Genomic DNA, 14,057 nt, shown 5'->3' with positions numbered 1-14,057 from the left:
TATTGATGTACAGCCCAAGTTACCAATGTACAGCCTGAATTACCAATGTACAGCTTAAATATTGATGTACAGCCCAAGTTACCAATGTACAGCCTGAATTACCAATGTACAGCCCAAATTACCAATGTACAGCCCAAGGTACCAATGTACAGCCCAAGTTACCAATGTATAGCCCGAGGTACCAATGTACCGCCTGAATTACCAATGTATAGCTTAAATATTGATGTACAGCCCAAGCTACCAATGTACAGCCCAAGGTACCAATGTACAGCCCAAGGTACCAATGTACAGCACAAGGTACCAATGTACAGCCTGAATTACCAATGTACAGCCCAAGTTACCAATGTACAGCCCGAATTACCAATGTACAGTCCAAATTACCAATGTACAGCCCAAGTTACCAATGTACAGCCCAAGTTACCAATGTACAGCCCAAATTACCAATGTACAGCCTGAATTACCAAAGTACAGCCCAAGTTACCAATGTACAGCCTGAATATTGATGTACAGCCCAAATTACCAAGGTACAGCCCAAATCACCAATGTACAGCCCAAATTACCAAAGTACAGCCCGAGTTACCAATGTACAGCCTAAATATTGACGTACAGCCCAAATCACCAGTGTACAGCCTGAATTACCAATGTACAGCCCAAGTTACCAATGTGCATCCTAAATATCAATATACAGCCTAAATATTGATGTACAGCCCAAGTTAACCAATGTACGTTCTAAATATCAATGTACAGCTTAAATATCGATGTACAGCCTCTCACCACCCTGTCCCAGCACCCAGTCTCTCCCATTGGCATCCATGCAAAGGCCAATCCATGGATACAGGAGATGCTGCTGTGGCAGCACGGTGGTCCTCAGCCCTGGGAGGCTCTAACCACGGGCAAGTCTTGCTTAGTCACTATTTGTCCTGGCTTTGCCTCTGTTTAAGCAAATACCATGGGTTACCTAAGTGACATCCTCCATCAGCCCTGCAAGCACAAGGGGAGATGCCCCAAGAAGGGATTGTCGGGGTTCTTGCAGGCCTTTCCCTGTGGATCACCGGCCTGGGTGATGGCCAAGGGCCACCACACTGCTCTGGGAAGGAGAGCTGGATGACAGCTTTCCATGGAAGGGGAATGCAGCAGCACTCTGCTTCCAAGCAAGCAAGTGGAGACTCAAAGGATCTGGAGCTGGAACAGCTCCTGGCATCATGGAGGCTGCAAAAGGATGCAGAATCCTCCTCACACTTCTTATGCTGATCCTTGCAGGAAGCCAGCTGCATCCAGGGATAGGAGCTCTGCATCCAGGGGTAATAGTTCTGTATGCAGGGATATCAGCTCTGCATCCAGGGATAATGGCTCTGTATCCAGGGATAGTGGCTCTGTATCCAGGTATAGCAGCTCTGCATCTGTGCATCCGGGACAGCATCCCAAAGCATCCCCCAGGCCCAACAGCATCCCAGGACATTCCCTGGGAACTCCAAGCCTAAGGAAACTCCTTTGGGACTCTGTATTACTCAAGGACAACGGAGTTTAAGCACTGAAAGGAGGCGATTTGGCAGCTACCAAAACCAAAGCCAGTCTTGAGCTCTTCTAGGAACGGCCGGATGGTGTCGCTTGTGGATCGTTAATTCCAGACTAAGCGCTCTACCCGGGAATGAGGCGGGCAAAGGGAAGGAGGATTCATTGGAATGGACCCCAGGATGTCGGGAGGCTCCTACGCAGTTACAACAGGTTTTAATGCCAGCTCCAGCTTCGGGACTTGCTAACTTGGATGAGCCTTTTGGACCTTTTGTGCATGAAAGGCAACAGGTTGCTTTAGGAGTTCTGGCTCAAAAGGTGGGATCCTGGAAGAGGCCTGGATCCAGTTAGAAAAGGATGGTCTGCCTCCTGTTCTTATGCAAGGGGCCTGAAGACTGATCTGGGGACAGAAGATGGTAGCAAAGGTACCACACGCAGGACATCGGTGTCCCCCAGCAGGATGATGAAGCACCAAGTGGTGCTGCTAGAACAAGATGCTATAGAATTAAACCTCACAAACACTGTCAATCCAGCTCATACCGGGGAAAACAGAACCTGAACACGATTGTTTTACAGACTATTGAACAGGAAAAAGTGATTTGAAAGGGGTATGGGTCAAGAAGTTGTTAGTTGTAGTAGATATTGGGGCCAAATATGGGGCCAAAGTGCCCCAGAAGAGGAGGAGGAGGAAGAGAGCATCCTTAGACCGAGGATGTCAAGAGGTTGGCAAGATAAAGCAGGACTGTCCTCAATGTCCTCCTCTGTTGGGGTACCCTCTCCCAAACAACCCTCCGAGACCCCGCACACAAGACTTTGCTTGCTCAGCACATCCCGGCGCAGGCGCAGGGAATCCAGCTCCTTCCGCACAATGAATATGCATGAGGGAGGCGGGATAATGGGATTCGTTAGGTGGAGCTTTGGTGTACAAGTATGGGATGAAGGATCCTGGTAGGGGCGCTGGAGTTGTGGCGATGCCCCAACCGAGCCTTGTGCGTGGAATAAACGCCTCCTCCCTACACAGGCTTGGAGCGTGCTTTGGGAGCTCTCTTTTCCAACACAACACCTCCCTCCTGGCGCAGGCAAGCGCTCGCTCAGCATCCCAACCCTCAGCTCCCTTCCCCTTCCTACCTTTGCCGGCGCAGACTTGTCCCGGGCTCCGTCAATCTCCGCTACCTTTCCCGGTGGCTCCTTGGAAAGCCGCTTGCACAACCGCCCGCAGGAGGAGCAGGGAGGAAGGAAGGGGATGGGCAGCGTGGGGAGGGCCGTGGCGGGTGTCCCAGAGCACGGAGGAGGGTTTGTGGTGGTTTGGCAGCACTTCCATGGGCAGAAAGAGGAACCGATGGGGTTGAAGGGATCGGGGCGAGCATCCACGCACCCGCGATGCCGGTACCGGAGCTGGGCTGGGGGGGAGCGCCTGGATCCCGTCCTGCCGGGGCCCCACTGGTGTCATGCTGGAAAAATGCGCTCTTGGCTGGAATTTGGCAGCCTGGCCTCTGGAGGAGGGGGGGAAAGGGAAGCTCGGAGCTTACAGAGGGAGTGGGAGCTGCAGGGAGAGGAGATAGGGAGCAGTGAGCTGGGGCAACGGATGTGCCAGTGGGTTGGTGCACGAAGAGGCTGCTTTCCCCCGTGCAAGACGTGAGGACAGGGATGGAAGGAGCCGCCGAGCTCCCCAAAGAATCACGGAATGGTTTGGGTTGGAAAGGACCTGAAGATCATCCGGTTCGGCTCCTGCAGAGGGAGCGCAAGGAGCGGGATGGAGCCCTGCGCCGCGGCCATTTCGTCCTCGGAAAGCATCAGGCAGGGGAGCTGCTTCCCAAAGGGAGGAGAAAAGTGCTCAGATGGGGAACTTCCCCTCCCAAACAAGTCCTGCTCCCGTAGCCAGGGGCTGGTCCCTGCCCTGGGACCTGCAGCAGCCGCACAGAGGGAATAACCCCAGCTCCTGCATCCCCACCGCTGCAAAAGGAGGAGGAGGGCAGTGATTGGGAAGGAGAAGGACGCACGGGCAGGACGGGGGTGACAGCACAGGAGCCCCCATCACTTCTTTAGGGTGCTCTTTGTCCAAGTACCCTTTCTAGCCAGGATTCCTCGGCCAAGGAGCAGAGGTTCCACCGCTCGGCTGGCCGGAGCATCCTATCGGTGCAGGACCCGCGCTGGGCTCGCTTCGGCAGAGGGCAGCAGCACTCCCCGCTTGTCCCATCGCTGGCCCCCGTCCAGCCCCACGCTCCCATCTCCCCACTTGCTCTTTCTTTGCAGACACTTCCTGTTGTTGCCGTTCTGCTCCTTCACCTCGTCAGCAGAAAGCTGGCCCTTGATCTGCCCTGCGAGGCGGCAGCGGAACCGACCCTCGCTGCATCCCCTGCGCAAGGCGCAGCCTTGTGCCATCCTCTCCCATCCGTTCCTTGTTTATCTGCCTTCCCCAAGGGTGCTGCTCGGGTTCAGCTCCAAGAGTCCTGGAGCAGAATTGCTGCCATGGGCAAGACTGGGCTATGGCGCCCAGCACCACTCAGGGCTGCAGGCGGAGGACCCTGAGTTCCTGCTGCTCTCCATCAAGGTGCTCCAACCCCATCGCATTTCAATGTCTCACCAATTCCATGTGTTGCAACCCCAGGCATTGAAAACCAGTCAGCAACCCGAGCCCCCTGTGCAGGCAGGACTTTGCCAGCTGTTTTCCAAGAGCTGGTCCCAAGCACCCGGCCTTGCACGGAGCTGGAAGGGTCATGGAGCGTGTCAAAGCCGCAGCAGTGAGGAGCCAGTGGCACGCTGACCAGGGAGCTTATAATAAAACCAGATTTATAGCCCTCGCCCAAATGGAGCCTCGGCTTGGCTCCAATTCCCTCATTGCATCATTCGGGGCAGAGATTGCTGCACGAGTACCTGAATAATTGGTATTCAGAGCATAATAAAGCTCACCACGCAGGGCTGGGTGATGGCAGGTCCCGAGCAGGGGAATCAGATTTTCCAGGAACTCTTGGTTTGGGATATCTGTGGGCACCACCGCAGGGAAGCGGCTCCTCCTTGTTGCACAGCACCACCGAGAGCAGGAGATGCTGCCACCAAGGCTGTGCCCAGCTGCCTGCCCTGGCACGGAGCCGGGTGGGCACCGCAAGCAGCAGGATCCCCTGGGACATCAGGATCACACGGGTCCCAGGGGATATCCCTGGAGCACAGAGGGATGGGCTTGGATGCAGGTTCCCAGGGCAGGGTTAGAGGCAGCACCTTCAGCGCCGTGCATCCTGGATGCTCCTCCTTACAGGAGGGGTCTCTTCCTATTTAGTCCATGAGCACTCAATTCACATTGGCCCATGGAGCCCTTCCAACACTCGGAATACAATGAGTTAGTATCTGTTGCTCTGGAGTTTGTATCCAGGCTGGAAGCCCAGCCAGCTGGGAGCACGCTGGGTCCAGGCTCCAATACAAAAAACAATGGGAAGGCACGGAGAGGGGCCGGGCGAGGGGCAGGCTCCTGCCCCTGGAGACAGCGCCGCATCTGGAGCTCCTCAAAGCTCTCTGGGTCTCCACCTAGAGAGGATCACAGCTTCCAGACCTTCCTTTTAACTCCGCGCCTTGTCCCTTTGCTCCCCTCCGGGGGTTCTGCGTGCCAAATGGGATGCTGCCTGGATGGGCTCCAGATGCAATGCAGCTAATCCGTTTCTATAGCTGGGAGCAGGTGCCTTGTGCATCACAAGCAGCTCATTCCAAGACCGTGCTTCACAAGCACTGGAGAAGCCCAAAGGCAGAGGATAACCACCAGCTCCAGAAACACCCCTCGGATGCCCCATGGAACCGTGGTCCACAGCCTCATCGCCTGATGCTCACTGGGCCAGCAGGAAGAGCTCCGGGTGCAGCCACCGCATCATCCAGCACCCCCAGCAAGGGACACAGGGCCAGAGCTGTGACGTGCAGCTCCCCATAGGCTTCGCATCCTGACCTGCATTGCATAAAATGAAGAACAGAGGCACCGGGCTGTGGAGAAACCCCTTTTTTGCCTGTATTTCCCCCAATTTCTGCTCCCAGGCACAAACAAGGACATGCACAAGCAGAGAGTGCCCACACATCCAGACCACAGCAAGCTAAGGAGAACGAAGGGGAGGAAAAGGGAAACATCTGCTGCTGGAGCCGGGCATAGGAAAGGCCAAAGGGTTTGTTTTCCATCCCCAGAGCACAGCAATGCGGTGAGCGGAACCCGGGCAAGGAATCCCATCCAAACCCACAGCTCCTGCCTCAATAGGCTGCTCTGTCCTTGCCCATCCCACCTCCTGCTCCGGGAGGAAGGGACCCATTACCAGTGCATCCCCATGGAGCCTTGGTGGACCGATGGGTACAACCAACGGACCATGTGCCATTGCCGGACCGATGGGTACCACTGATGGGTACCACCAACAGACCATGTGCCATTGCTGGACCGATGGGTACCACCAACAGACCATGTGCCATTGCCGGACCGATGGGTACCACTGATGGGTACCACCAACGGACCATGTGCCATTGCTGGACCAATGGGTACCACCACTGGTGGCAGCCACATCCTCAAAGCATCCAGGAGCAATGGGCTCCATCCAAGAGCAAGGTGCCCCATAGGCAGCAGGTCCTGGGGGATCATGGGGGGTAAACCTTCCCCATAGGCAGCTCTCAACATGCTTGGATGCGATGGCCCTGCTGAGACAAAGAGCCATTGCTGGCTTCAGCTGCCCTGGGTGGATTTTTCCCCTCTCTTGGATGAATCACCTGCTAAAAATATTCCAAATGGAGCCTTGGCCAGACCTTTCCCTGCTCTGGAAGCAAAAATATTTGTTTTACTCTGGCCGTGCCTGGGTTTTAGCAGAACTTTATGATCCATTTCTGAGGAATGTGCCATGCTCCGCGTTCAAATTACAGCTGCCTTTGGCTCCCGGGGTCCGTTTGAAACAGCTTGGTTAAGATGCAGTTGTTGTGCTGCCAGAAAACTGCAGTTTCAGCTGGGTTTTCCCCCCTCCCAAAGCACTGGTTTTGCCTGCTTGATGGTTGTTGTCACCCCAAGTGGGTGTTTGCCCCATGGGTTACCACTTATCCGCAGGCTGGGTTTGCTTAGAATGGGAGCTTTCACATAGAAGGGTTTTGGTTGGAGAGGACCTAAAGATCACCCAGTTCCAACCCCCTGCCATGGGCGCCTATGGGACAAGCATCTCTTAAAAGCAAGGCCACAAAGATGATCTATGGGGAGCCCCGCAGGCACCTGGCTTTGGGGACCACTGCTGTGCCCATGGCACAGGGCTGTGCTTTTGGTGCATCATAGGCAGTGCAATGAGGTCCCTGAGCTGTTTGTGCAGGTAGGGTGTAATCAGCAGTACCTGGAGTCAAAGGAGCTTCATCCTGGTCCCATCTTCCTCCCAAGGTGTGCAGTTGAGGTACATCAGTGCCAGGGGGGCTGGAAACAGGGTGGATGCCACATTCCCATCCCCATCTCCTCCTGGCTCCGTGCTGGCTGCTTTGCCCTTGCTCCTGTGCCAGGCACACCTTCCCTATAAATCTCAGTCTGATTTTCGGAAGGAAAAGAATTGCTTTTTCTTGCCTTGGGGCAGAGGGAATAATGGGATCTTTATTCCCCAGTAATTACGTTGATTTCTGTGGGGGTTTCAGTTCGGCTCCCTTCCAGCCTTCCCTATGCAGGAAGGTTGCCTTTGGGTGGGTGTCTGCATCCAAGCATGGATGGGCTTGCGGGGAGGATGCAGGGGCCTGGGCACTGCGTGTCCTGCAAGGGCTATAGGCAGGCTCCAGCACACAGATCCCAGCCAGTGCTTCAGGCTCACTGCAGCTGGAAAAGCAACGAGCAGGAGCTCACAGGAGCCCAGGCTTCAGCCTGTCCATGCCCAGAGCAGGGCTGGCATCTGCCCCGTGTGGAACGCGCTGCCTGGCCCCTCTCCATCCTTCCCAAGCGGCGCCAGGGAGACAAACCCGCTGCTGCCGTTGGCCACGTTACCGGTGGTTTCTGCAGGGAGGCCAAATATGTCCCTAAAGCCGGTGTTCAGGAAGAGGCAAAGACATGGAGCGGCCGCAGGGCTGCAGCTGCCCGCAGGAGCGCTCCGCAGAGGGCTGGGGATGAAGCCGGGAGCTTGCTTTGGCTCGCAGCTCCCCTCATCCCCAAGGAAAGGCTGTCAGGGTGGTTGGGATTGCTCCAAAGAGCGGCCCAGTGAGGAAGGACCCCTCTTTCCCGCCCCTTCTTCCCTGTTTTCCAGGGCTTTGGCCCGATGGCAGAGCCGGGGGCTGTTGTCTTCCCCATTGCAGCCAAACAGCTGGAGATACTTCACCGGAGAGTGAACTATGGGGACCATGTTCCAGCAAAGAGTTGCTGCCATGCTGGCCAGCAGCTGGGATGCTCTTCATGCCAGTATCCCCATCCCACAGATGGGAGCAATCCCAGCGGCTGCTCCGGGGTCTGCCAGCCCCCACCAGGCACTTGCCCAGTGCTGCCGCAATCTCAGCCCCGTCACTGAGGATGGGGAAAAGCATCCCGGCTCTTGCCCTGGCTGAAAGGCATTTTGATCCATGCAGACCCCAGCACAGGGAATGGGATTCAGCTCATCCCCTTGGCTGCCATGTGAAGAGCAGGCAGCAGCCCCAGGAATGAGATGGGAGATGAAGGAAAACCCCAGGAACCCAACATCTGGTCCTGTGGTGGTTTTGCCTGTGCCGGATGTCACAGAGTGAACGCAGCACGTGTGGGACACGCTGCAGCCTACCTGCTGTATCCTCAGGGCATCAGCTGGGCTGAGCCATCACGGTGAGGCTCAAGGGATCGGCTGCTGATGCAGCGAGGCAGCTCCTAGCTCCAAAGCAGGAAGAGGACCGGGATACAGGAGCATCCCGCAGCCGCGACACCAGGACATCCGCGCTGTCTGCTTGCCTGCAAAAGCGAGCAGCACATAGATTTACACACCCACACAGCATTCCCAGCAAGCAGGGAAAGAGGGAAAACAGTGCTTTGGTCAGAGCTTTAACAACATCAATACACACAGCCAAAAGCTGATGGAGAGGATGGACCTTAACCAGCGCTCCCCATCCCTTCCCTCGCTGCGGGGCAGAGAGCAGAGGAAAACAAGGCACCCCCAAACAAGAAAGTGCTGTGTTTGCACAGCGCTTGTGGGTCACAGAGGGGAATCCACACTCAGAAACACAACCCTGCCATCAGGGATGCAGCACCCCCCGAATGCCCTGCACAAGTGTTCATCGGATGCGGCACGAAGAGCCCCATCTCCACCAAAGAGGCTCAGGAAGTTTCTGTCCTCGGCTGCAACCCCTTTGGTGTGGGAGAGCCTGGAACTCATTACAAATCACTTAAGTAACTTTGGCTCACTTGAGCTAATTAAATCGGTTTTCCCCTGCTCTCCTAGAGCCTTGAAAGCACCACTGTGCAAAACTCATTACAGCCAAGGAGGACTTGGCAAGGACCGAAACAGAAAGGCTGGGTAGTAAGGAGCAAGCCCAGCCCGGCTGGCTGGAGCACGTGTCTGTGTGTGCTCGGAGGTGCTCGAGACACCCTCGCATGGGGACGGGGTTGAGCTCACGCAGGACGAGGTGCTTGGGCTCCAATGCTTTGCCAAATCTGGGCATAGGAATAAACTTGGAAGTGCAGTGCAAGGAGTCAAGGCAGGGAGCTCTGGGTTTCCATAGGAAGCAGAGTTAATGGCTTGGCAGAAAGGGGGTGTTTCCATTTATACACAAGAATTTCCTCCTCCTTCAGGCTTGTAAGGAGGATAAAGCAGGGCAGCTCTGCAGAACCTGGCAGCAGGACTTCCCATGAGGAAGAACTTCCCCGTTTCCAACAACAACCAATGGACCAGCACACCGCTCCTCGAAAGCGCTGCGGATGCTCGGGCTCTTCCTGCTCCATGGGCACAGCATCCTGGGTACCACCTTCCCCCCGGACCGGGCTTTGCGGTGTCCCCGCATCCTCACCTTGAACTCGGTGTAAGGGGCAAGAGGGCTCAGCATCTGCCTTGCATCAAGCTGGAAGTGGCTGCCACGACAGGATGGAGGCTGCAATGAGCTTTTCCCCTCCATCCCCAGTGCTACCCGAACGCAGACCCTCCGCTGGCTGCAGTTTACATCTGTCTGCAAAAGCACATTAAAGAGGGAGAGAAAGGCTGGCAGCTGACCACAAACCATCTCCCCGGAGAGGTCCTTACCTGACTCCAACCAGATGCTGTTTATCAACTAGAGCACATAGTACATGCCCGATGTGATGGAGACAGAAAAAAACACAAGAAATGCTTGTTATACTCAGGGCTTTGGGGGGGGGTTTCATCCTCAGGCCGGATATACAAGTTCCAGGAGAGGAATATGCATCCCTGGAGTCCCGGGCTGGATCTGGAATTCATATACTCTGTAAATGCACTCTATTTAATACAGGACTCAAGAAAGGGGTTGGAGTTATTGCACTGGAGAGCTTGATTGCGCAGTTACAGCTTGGAATTAGGGGATCGCTGCAGGTCTGTAACGCAACACGGCAGCCCCATGGAAAGGGCATTCTGGCTGCAGTTGTGTCTCTCTTCTCCAGCTGCTGCCCTGGAGCACGTTGAAGCCCAAGGCAAGGCTCCAGCAGAGCCTGGCCCAGCCCTGCCTGTATCCCAGCGGATCCAGATCCCCTTTTGGATTAAGCCACTAACGTCCTCGTGAAGCTGGAAAACCAGGAACTGAGTTTGCATCCCTGCGAAGATGAAGCAGCAGCTGCACAGGCAGGGATGCGTTTCCATGTCCCTGGCACTGGGAGCCAGGTCCAAGCGCTCCCAAAGCCAGAGGAAGCTGCACCAGAGCCAGGGCTAGGATGGGAGAGGACGTGCTGCGAACATCAGGGCAGGAGCAGTGTGGAACACGGTAGTGATCCAGCCCAAGCAGAGACAGATGGGAGAAAGCCGTGATAGGGCTCTAACAGAGACACCCACAGGCACATCTCTGTTTATAGACAAAGGTTCATGTGCCTTTTATGTATTCCCACTCGGATTTTAAGGGCCTATCCCACAGGCAGGCATCACAGAGCCCTTGGGCACAGCATGGAGCTCTGCTTTGGAAAGCAGCCCAGCTCCTCTGGCTGGAGATACTGAGGCACTGGAAAAAGTGATGTGCGCTGCACACATACGTGCCCCCGGCAGCATCCATCACCGTGTCAGGGTGCCAACGGTGCCACAGAGCCAAGGGAACACCGTGCTGCAGCTCCTGGATGTGCGGGGGAGCAGCAAACCAGCTCCCGAGGGGCTCCGGCCACCACGTACAGCACAAACACATCCAGTTCTATTCACTGCCTGCTGGGAAGCCAGCTCAAAGGCTGCCCTTTGCTGGCACAAGGCACCCAAGGAAGCCAAAAGCTGCTTCTGCCACCACCTTGGAGGATGCATGAGCCTCATAGAGGTGGTCACCCCCAATGCACCCCTGGCTCAGAGCACCATCCGCAATCACAGCCCCCCAGTTCCTCCCTTCCCACATGGTCACATCCACACTGCAGGTGATGCAGCTCCTTCTGCTCCCGAGCATCCCACATGAAAGGCTGAGCTGGGAGCAGGACCTCTCCCCAGCAGCTACCGGAGCCATCACCAATCACTCACATCCCTACAGCTCCTCCTGGGGCTGCTTCCTCTTAACTCCACCACCGGGAGCTGGCTCTGCTCTCCAGGAAGCAATATCAGGTCCTGCCTGCAGCCAGCATCCCTTAAACACACTATGGCAGCATTCCCCCTTGCTACTCACTTGTCTGGGTGCAGTTGGGGTCACATTAAGTCCTTATAACCTTCCCCATTCCCCCAACAGGGCAAAGGGGAAGCAGGAAAACAAGCACCATCCCAACCTCCTCAGAGCCTTCTGACTTTGTGTCTTCACTGAGGGCTTTTATAGCCTGCAGGTACCTGATTGCCAATTAACTCAGAGCAATGAGCACCATTGCAGAAGCTAATGTGGTCACTCTCTAAGCATGTGTTCCTACCTATGCGGTTGATTTAGCCCTGTGCTGGGGCCTAGAGGAGGATTGCTGATGCTGGTGCCCTGGGGCTGACATCAGCAGCATCCCAGCTCCTCTGCCCCTCTTGCCCTGCAGATCCTGGGTGTTAGAGTTCCCCTGGGGAGGCACTGAGGGGATGGAGGCACCTCTGCTCCATCACTTCTCCCTGTATATGCAACACTACCTGTAATGGGTACATCACCTCAGCTTTAGGTCCTGCTGGCAGAAGATGAAGAGCTCTCCACACTCCAGCCACCACAAGGGTATTAATCAGGCTGAAAGGATAAAAACAACACGAAAACCACCACCTATGGGGGGCAGAGCATCGGCCGCTCACGCTGGGAGCCGGGCCAAGCGCTCCTATCTTGACTCTCATAAATACACCAGCAGGAAAATGCATTATCTCTGCAGTGCTTTAGGACCATTTAGATTTCAGAGCAAAACAGCCCAAGGCACCTGCTGCATCTTAATGATTCTTCTGCATCACCTATAGGGAGGCTGAGATTTAAACAGCTGCCCTGCAGCCGCCCTGACCTTCCCATCCCAGCTCTGTGGACAGGAGGGCTTTTAACTGGGGCCCATCATCACTGATGGGTTGGGCAGGGGGTGAGATCCTGCTCCCCAGACCCTCTATCCATCCTGCCTGGAGGAGGCTGTGCATGAGGGCATTCACTGGGATCTGCCATAGGGGACAAGGGAGCAGCGGCTGAGCCAGGGTGAACGGATGCTCCCTGGTAAAGGCACAAAGACTTAGTCACGCTGGAGCCCGAAGAGCAGGCTTGATGAAGAAAACATGCCCTTTGCATTGCTGTTCCCTCCCCATAAAGCTACAAACTCCTTTCGAATGCTTCATCTCCCTTTTGGATGTCATTAAACTCTCTATTAATTTACTCCAAATGTCTCTGCTCGTATTCCAACACAGCTAACCCCATCAAAAGGATGAGAGCACAGTGCTTAGACAGCACTTCTTCTCTTCAAAGCCTGTTACTGAGATTAATTGCTTCTCCCAAGTCCTCTGTGAAGGAGGTACATGGGGTAATTGTTATTAGTGCTGGGTGTAAGGTAAGAAGCAGGGTCCAAGGTAAAAGCAGGCACCTGAGCTGGGAGAGGGTTGGATTGTGCAGGAATCAGGTGCAGGAGGGCAAGGAGCTGCAGGGAGCACGCTGGGCTCCATCTCCAATGGGTATTCCACAGGGAGAGGCAGAGCCTGGTGGGCAGCACAGTGCCCCTGGCACCCCTCACCTCCGAGCATCCTCCCTTGGAGGAGCACTGAGCTCATCCTGGTCTCCCCGCTGCTCTTCCCTAATCCCTGCCAAGAGCCTCGTGTGCAGGCAGAGGTCCCTCCTCCTTCCCTATTTATCCCATGATGTCACCAATCCCGGTCCTTCCTGACATCACCGGTGACATCACGAGTCCTTCCCTGCGTCCCCATTGGGGCTGGGCAGGGGAGGACACCGTGGGACACACTGCTCTATCCCATTGCTCTCCATGGAGTTAAGGAGGGGTTGGCAAACATGGGGCACCAGTCCCCCAAAACACTCTCTGGGCTGTAGGATCGCCATGAGGTGCACTGAGGGAATACCAGCCCTTAGGTGCGGCGGTGCCAAGCGCCTTGGGGCCAGATGTGCGCGTTGCTGAGGCTGACACGGCACATCTGGTGCGGGTTTTGGTTTCCATCGCCGAGCTCACCACATCCCCCCCGGCCGGCTGGAGGGAGGAGGAGCACATCTGGAAGCAATCACAGCTGTCACGCTTCAAGGAGATACGGCACCGCAGAGAGGGGAACCCGAAGCTCGCTTCCCCCAGCCCATGGAGCACCAGCATCCCCCTGCCACCAGGCGCATCCGGATGGGCATTGTGTGATGCTGGCTCCTCGTTGGGAAGAGGGATGGGGCTGAACGCAGTGGTGGGGATTTGGTTCGGCCTCTGACAACAACCAGCTCCATGCTGGGTAGCCCCATGGGGACACATAGAACCATGGAATGGTTTGGGTTGGAAAGGACCTGGGGATCATCCAGCTCCAACCCCTGCATGGGCAGGGACACCTTCCACTAGAGCAGGTTGTTCCAAGCCTCATCCAACTTGGTCGTGAGCACTGCCAGGGATGAGGCATTCACTTCCCTGTGCCAGCACCTCAGCACCCTCGCATAAAGAGCTTCTGCCTTATCTCCAACCTGAACTCCCCCTGATTCAGTCTGAACCCATCACCCCTTGTCCCATCCCTACAGTCCCTGATGCAGAGCCCCTCTCCAGCATCCTTGTAGCCCCCTTCACACACTGGAAGCTGCTCTGAGGTCTCCACACAGCTTCTCTCCTCCAGCCCCAATGTTCTCAGCCTGGCTCCCTACGGGAGCTGCTCCAGCCCCTGAGCATCCTCGTGGCCTCCTCTGGGCTTGCTCCACCAGCTCCATGTCCCGATGATGTTGAGGACACCATCACTGCACACAGTGCTGCGAGTGGGGTCGTCTCCAAGACATTGCCAGGAGCTGAACCCCAACTGGGTTTTAAACACTCTCCCAACCCAAAGCCCCACAGCCCTCAGCACCTTTCCCATCGGGAATGGGATGCCTTTCCATTTAAT

The sequence above is a fragment of the Pezoporus wallicus genome, unplaced genomic scaffold (genome assembly GCF_028554395.1).
Source record: "Pezoporus wallicus isolate ANWC-B61680 ecotype Strahan unplaced genomic scaffold, APGP_CSIRO_Pwel_v1 contig_9913, whole genome shotgun sequence".
NCBI classification, from domain to species: Eukaryota; Metazoa; Chordata; class Aves; order Psittaciformes; family Psittacidae; genus Pezoporus; species Pezoporus wallicus.
This window is presented reverse-complemented; position numbering follows the sequence as displayed.